This window comes from Pongo pygmaeus, chromosome X (assembly GCF_028885625.2).
Source record: "Pongo pygmaeus isolate AG05252 chromosome X, NHGRI_mPonPyg2-v2.0_pri, whole genome shotgun sequence".
Classification (NCBI taxonomy): Eukaryota; Metazoa; Chordata; class Mammalia; order Primates; family Hominidae; genus Pongo; species Pongo pygmaeus.
In genome coordinates this window covers 69,457,362-69,464,926 of record NC_072396.2, presented here as the reverse complement: position 1 = coordinate 69,464,926, position 7,565 = coordinate 69,457,362, and the positions used below count along the sequence as shown (strand labels likewise).

General features: G+C 45.0%; 1 pseudogene; it reads right to left on the bottom strand.

Moving 5' to 3' along the window:
• Nucleotides 1-273: 273 nt before the first annotated feature.
• LOC129024111 (G-protein coupled receptor 83-like) lies at nucleotides 274-4,108 on the bottom strand (annotated as a pseudogene).
• Nucleotides 4,109-7,565: the final 3,457 nt, after the last annotated feature.

Here is a 7,565-nt window from a genome sequence, read left to right as displayed (position 1 = left end):
CTCTGATGAGCCTGAAAATCTAATATCTTTGCCTTACCGTTAGGAGAGAGAATAAAGGAAGAAAACCGAACAGGAAAAAAATAAAAAAAGAAGAGAGAAGGAAATGAAAGACTGAGTGACACAAATATGGGGGTTCACATGTCCCCAACCCTTCAAGTACCCCTTCTGTTCACCTGCCCCCCACGCCATGAGAAATGAATGAATCCTATTTATTTTGGTCCCACTCTATCTTAGGGATTTTGAGGATGGAGAACGTATTGTGGTCTGGGCAGCTTAAAGTCTAGGCACTTGTGAATAGAGAAAGATTTCCACCTTTCGGAATGGAGGGGAACTGGGTAGCTCATCAATATCTTTGAATTGTGGGAATTTGGGCACTCTGGGTTTGGAATCTACCCAGGCAAGGTGGTGAGTGGGTGAGACAGAGCTGAGTCAGCAGTGCTCCCCTCTTAGGCAGCTGATTTCTTTAGCAGCATCTTCTGAATTTCCATGATAACCTTCTGAACTTCAATCCAGAAGTTATTGCTGAGCCAGAAGTGGATGTACGGGTTGTAGCAGGAGCTGCTAATTGCCAGCCAGTGGAGGAAGAAGCAGAAGCCATTGTGGCTTGAGATGAATTCTCTGCATAGCAGCACCAGGCAGAGGTTAAGAGGGAGCCAGCTGATTGTGTAGACAAGCACCATTGTCATCAGCATCTTCAGGGTCTCCTTCTTCTCCCCATGCTGCCAGATATAGGTGTGGATGCTGATGTCATCAACAGCATTATGGATCCACAGCTTTTTGCCCACATGACCATAAACAACCACTAGTACCATTAAGGGCAAGATGAAAAAGAGCAAAAACAGTTCTCAGGTCAAGGTATTTCCATGAAGATTTTGAAGTATATGGGAAACGGTGTAGGCAGACAGTTTCTTCAGCTATGTTTCTAGGTTATAAGACAGACAGAAAGAGAAACATCAGCTTTGTCTTTTCCCTGAGGCCTACAGCCAGCTATTTTATGGAAGTTTGGGCGAAGGAAGATACATATTTACTGTTTGTGTCTGCATTAAGCTTAAAATCTAGAGTTAAAAAGCCGGGAGACTTTGAGTTCACCCAGTCCAGACCTCTCATGTGATATATAAGGAAATTATGGCCCCCAAATGTGAAGACTTATTTCTAATAACCAAATGCTATGAGAGTTATTGGAAACTGTTATGGTAAATCCCAAGTAAAAGAAATTTATTTTTATACCTATGTTTGGAAATGTACTATTGCAGTCCCTACTCCATAAGTTATTCCATGGGACTTCCAAGGTCACAGGTTGCTAGAATCCAAACACTGGTTATACTGTGTTATTCTTACCCAATATCCACTTGGTAAAACTTCTGGCAAATGGAATGTGGCAAAGGAGCACAGGTACTCACAATCGAGATGATAATGATGCTAACACTGTCTTGTATTGGAGTAATCCAAGATTTCAGGGGATATAGCATCACCTGGAAGAAAAAGGACCCCAGACTCATTCAACAATTCAAATTAGGGTTACTTATTCACCATTCATCAACTGGCATTATGGTACAAACCAGCAAATACTGGGTAGGTAGGTGAGAAGTATGCTTATGTACTAAGTCAGTTGGTAGATGGGTGGCATTTTGCTTCATTAAAGACCAACATTAGTTAATAATGAGGGAAATCTTTCAGTGGGAACAACACACACTGGGCCTGTCAGAGGGCAGGGGATGGAAGGAGGAAGAGGATCAGGAAGAAAAGTGAATGGATGCTGGGCTTAATACCAGGGTGAGGGGATGATCTGTGCCGTAAACCACCATGGCACATGTTTACCTATGTAACAAATCTGCACATCCTGAAGTTGTACCTCTGAACTTAAAATAGAAGTTGGAAATTAAAAATAAATTAATTATGAATTTCAGTGGAAAAAATAAAGAAATGCAAGTGGACTGACTTTAAAGCTTTTGATTCTGAACAGGGAGGTCTGTGGAAAAGAGGAATGGATGTTCAAAGGTGTGACTTATTTTCCCTTTATCGTATATAAGTGGGTAAGAATTCCACAAATCCATTCATTCTTTCTCCCATTTAGATTTCTTCATACCCCTTTTCCTTCTAGCTTCATCCCCTCTCCTTTTGATACCTCCATGCTCCCCTCCTCCCTCCCTCCTTCCATGCTCCCTCCTATCTCCCCATCACCTATCACCTAAATACCTCCATGGACCCTCCCATCTGGCTTCAGTTACAATCTCTTTAATCTACCTTTATGTCTCTCTCACCTCACTCGTTTTCTGGCTCCCTCCCTCTCAAGTGATTAACTATGTAATTCCTCCCAGTTTCCCACTCCCTACCCTACTTGCTTCCTTTGAAATCACTTTCAGCCTTCCTCTCAGCTCTTTCCTCCACAATTCTTTTAGTTCTTTCCCACTTTAGTTCCTGAGCTCTCACTCACAGACTTCACGCTCACAGCCCAGACTCAACTTACCACCAGTACTGAAGCCACACACACCTCTGACTCAACCCTTCCCTCTTTCTTCCCTTAGCCGGTCCTGGAATGCAGCAAATAAGAAATGTTTTCCAAATGAGAAGAAGACCATTCTTTTATCATTTGCTCATTGCCACATCTCTGCTCCCATAGCACCATAGATGGCTCATACCTGTAATCCCAACACCTTTGGAGGCATAGGCAGGAGAATTGCTTGAGCCCAGGAGTGTGACACCAGCCTGGGCAACATAGCAAGACCTCCATCTCTATTGAAAATAAAATTAAAAAAGATTTGATTTGGTGAAGGTCTGTTTTTCACTATCTTGCAATCCCTCAAAGTATACATATACATTTATATATCTTAAACGATTCAAAGTACTTTCTAGGTTATTTTTGATCTTATCTGTATCTAGGAGAAGAATTTGCCCCTTTACAAGACATAAAGGCCCGTGAGAAACACATATCTGATGTTTGTCTAGGGAAATAGAAGCCATGGTAATCACAGTTACATAGGCACAAGAGTATTGGGCAAAGCGAATGAAGTGGCCTGTCATCTTCCCAAACACCAAGGAATTACACAGATAATGCACCTATGGGAGAAAGGGCAATGGCAATGTGAGGCACAGGAAATCACCTCTGAGTCCACTTACAAGCCCCCAAACACAAATAAAGCCCTCTTTGTTATAATAATGGCAAACCACTGGCATTATTGTCTCAGGAAGCAAACAAACAAACAAACAAACAAAAATTTCCACACTGCAGCTCTCATGCCCTCTCCATCTTCTCACATGCAAACGTTCAGGCTTGAAGAAAGGGACATCAAATCACAGAAGCTATTAGCCACCTCAGAGTCCAAGCAATGCATTTGAAAGGTGAGGAAACTGAGGCTGGGTCTTTCTGACATAGCTCTGAAACACATGTCACCCAAAGCTCACCTGCAACAGGTCCCTGCTGAGGTCAACCTAAGACTCTCTCAACAACTGCCAAGGTAGGAGATTAACTCAGCAACACAACCACAATCTTGTCTGCTGTAGTTTGTTTTCCCCAATTTGCAAACCCTTTGTGTTGTCTCTCAACCATTCCCCTCTCCATGCAAACACTTTCCAAATCAGCCCAACCCATTCAGGGGCTCCCTCCAGCCAAAGAGATTTCTCCTTTGCAAATGCAAAGTTGTACCTTTGCTCTCACCCTGCACCCAAGGTCCCCCTCCTCAATTAATACCCTGTTTTTCTTAGCTCCCACTTCACCATAGTAGGCTTACCATGGTGAAGGGGGAACTAAGAAAAGCCAGCATCATGCTGGTCACAGAGATATTGACAACGAAGAGGCCAGTTGCGGTGTGCACCCTTTTGTACTTCATAATCACATGGTTTAAGACACAGTTGCCTAAAATGGCAACAAAGACCACCACCGTGTACCCTATTACTAACCAAAATTGCGCCTGTTCATCCTGAGACACCATCTCCGAAGTTATGGGACCCGATGTGTTGGCCAGGTCGCCAGTGTTCCACGTGTGGTCAGGCAGCTTGTCAATCATGGATAGCAGGTTATCCTAGCCAGCGCTGCCAACAGCACCTGAGAGGTGGTGGAGGTGATAAGATCATCAAAGCCGCTGGGCACACTCAGAGCTTCATGACTCATGGTGCCGGAGTTCAGGAAAGTCCCTTGGGGCAATTCTGTGGTTGGGGTGTCCAGCTTGACTCCTTTGGAGTCAGCGAGTCCTTAATCTAATGGGTGAGGGAGTACCTGGGGAAGGGTGAAGGAGGAGTGGAGCGTCCGTGAAGCTCTGGGCTAGCAGAAAGGGAGTTTTCTAAGGTGTATGGGTTAAGAAGAGGGAAGAAACACCAGTAACCAGCAAGAAGGACTGGACTGGCTTGGAGTGGGCAAGTGTGCAATGCTGAGCTAGGCAATAGAGCGCTGGGCAGGAGAATGCAGCTGGCTCCAAATGCTCTTCAGCCTGGAGAGCTCAGGCAGCATTCGTTCCGAACCTGGGGACAGCATCAAGCATTACCTTAGCACCGCTCCTCCTCTGTGCAGCCCAAGATCGTTCAATTTCCGTTGCCTTCAGTCAGTCTATGAGTCTGTCCATCCAAGGCCTGCAGGTGCTCTGGGCAGGGCAGAGCCAGACACTGCTACTAGCATTGGGAGCCGTGCCAGTGTGCGTGCCTTCTGCAGCTCCCCTCTATAGAAAATCGAGGGGTCATGCTAGAGCCAATGGAGGGGCAAGGCTGAACCCCATCCTATCCATCCAGGTGGGGTGCCAAAGGGGCTGGCAAAATCTTTGCTGCTCCTCTCTCAGCCCGACTTTTTTTGCTGCTTTTCATTGGCTTTCCCACCTCCCTCCTGGTGTAGTTGAGATCTGGGACATATCGGATCTTCTTTAGGCACTCCCCACCATCGGTCTTCTTCACCTCCTCTTTCCCTTACTCTCTTTTCTTTTCTCACTGGCTAGGAGGAGCTGTGTAGCAAGGAACTGAGAGGGATCTGTAAAGACTATGGTGTCCCCTGGACTGGGAGACCCATGGTCTGGTGGATGAGAGGGATGCCTCACTGGATAACAGCGACCCAGGCAGCCATCAGGAGGGAGAATGGTCACCAGGAAAGGCATGAACAAATTTTAGAGTTTTCCAGGAAGAAGGAGGCAGGAGGTAGTATGAGAATGGGGAGGGTACACCAGAGTCCTTTTGAGCCCAAGTGAGGGTAGCTTGGAATGGGATCACCTCTGTTTTCTCCTGCACTATGCACAGCTATCAGCCTCAGAACTAGATGCGGTGACCCTGGGGTTCTGTGTCTGGCCATGGGAGACACTACAGTCTCCTGAGACACTCAGGGAGTACCACTTTGGGAACTGGACTGTGGCAGGTTACTCATGAGACTGAAACCATGTCCCCAAGGACAGTTTAGGACTTAGGAAGCCTCTGTAAAACCATTTTTCCAGAGTCCAAAACTGCAAATGAAGAGATGGAGCTCAATCTTTGGGGTCACAGTGGTAAAAAGGTGAGGGCTCATGGGCGGAGAGTGCCTTTTCCCTTGAGAATTTTAAGCTACTTTCCAGAGAAGGAGTCCAGAAACGTTTGAGCCACAAGTAGAGCAACAGAGCTGCCCCTTAGAAGTGTTTGGGGGGACATACAACAATGTCCTGAACTTTTAAGGGTTAGAGAGTGTCCTTTTCTTATCATCCCCTACACACCCCCCTCTCATTTATAGGTAGAGAAACTGAGGCTTGGGAGGTAAAGAGTTTAAGGTCACAAAGAGTTACCAGAAGCATCAAGACTAGAAATGAGAAGTGAAGAGCCTGGCATTGAGAATGATTTGCTCTGCAGCAAGCTGTCATTTGGAGAAGTCCTGGTATTTGTTTTAACCACAATCTCATGACATCCTGTTCAACCCCATCACACAGGGGCTGTGGAGGAGGTCAGCAGCTGCATCCCTCTTCTCCTAGAGGATCCGGGAGAGGAGCCACTTGATGTCAATAATGTCAGTAACTACTTATTAAGGCATAAGCAGAAATTCATTATCACCATTATTATTGTCATCATCATTATCCAGGCATGAGAAGTCATTAGGCAGCCATAAAAGAGGCAAGCAAACTTCAGCCATACATACCTGTGTGTGTGTGTGCGTGCGCAAACTTCAGCCATACACACTTTGTGTGTGTGTGTGTGTGTGTGTGTGTACATGCAGGGACCCTGGTTACATCTTGTTGCTTATGGGTTAAGGAATGATTAAAGAAAAGCTCTGAGTGTCTTGCAGCCTTTTTGGAGTGCTCCAACTCATGGGAAGATGGGCTGTTAGGTTACCACTGAATGACTAGTCAGAAAATTTAATTGAATCCTGGTATTCTGAGTGGGAGTTAAGCCTTCTGTATTTAGCTAGAACTGTGTTTGGAGAAATTATATGGCTACCAGATAAGATTTTTGAAAAAACAAATAAAGAAAAAAGGAGGAAAGAATAGGAAAAACAAGCTGTGCCTTTAGTCCACAGAGCAGAGACCATAAGTAAAAACATTTGAAAGAGTTAATAAATATTGGTTCTACCATATAGATCCACCTTAGAACAGATACTGAATGGGGGCTTGGAATCATTGATCTTCTTTGATCCCTCTGCAGCAGTTTCCACAGGAAGACTACTAAGATACATCAACTGGAAATCCAAGGAGCATGTTCTCTGTATCTGACACTGAGCTGGTTTCCTAAGGGCACAAAACAGCTTAAGGTTTGGTTGGGGAATGACAGATGTTTTGACAAGTAGCTGAAGACAAAACTTCTGAACTCTATCTGGAGAAGTACAGAGGGGTGGTAGAAAGGGGTTAATGTGGGAGGATCCGATAGGCAGAGGCAGGCAAAAGTGCAAAGATGTAGTCTTGGCCTCCACTAGCCTATTAACCGTGGTCTTTGCTTTCTTTGGTCTCTCTGAATGTGAGTTCCTCTCTCTCTCTCTTCTTCTCTCCCTCCCTCTTCATTCTTGCCCCAAGATTCAGACATTTAATTTCAGAAAAGACAACTTCAATAATTCTTAGATGGATTCAACCTTTTCTCCAGGGCTTGAGACTCAGCCACTGGAGAAAAGGTTGAATCCAAACAAAAATGGTTGTGTATATTTCAGGGCAGGGAGCCCACCTCCACCCATTGCCCCCCAAATCAAGTTTGCATAGTTCTGTATATTAGAAAAGCCTGTATCAAATACAGCAGAAAGTTATCTCTTGGAGCCTCTGAAATTCATTCTAGTCCTGTAACAATCAAGAAGTCTCAGCTCAAGCAAAATAGCTCCCAGTTCTTACAACAGCTTTTTTCCTGAAGGTACTCAGTCTTAGTCACTGCAGAATAAACACAAAAACAAGCAACCAAAGAAATAAAAACCACACACACATATGAGGCATAAATTTCCTACATCTTTCATTGGACCTCCAGTGACAGCTCCTGCCTTTGTTCCTTGGCCCTCAATGCAGATCTCAGCTCTTCCTGGATTTCCCAGTTTTTGCTCAAATGCTGACAAGGAAAGGAAAATACCACACCCACTACAGTAAGCCTCAGCATTCAGTGGAACTTGGGTGACATTTTCCTTCCAAACTCAGGGTCCAGGGAGCCAGGAAGAACTG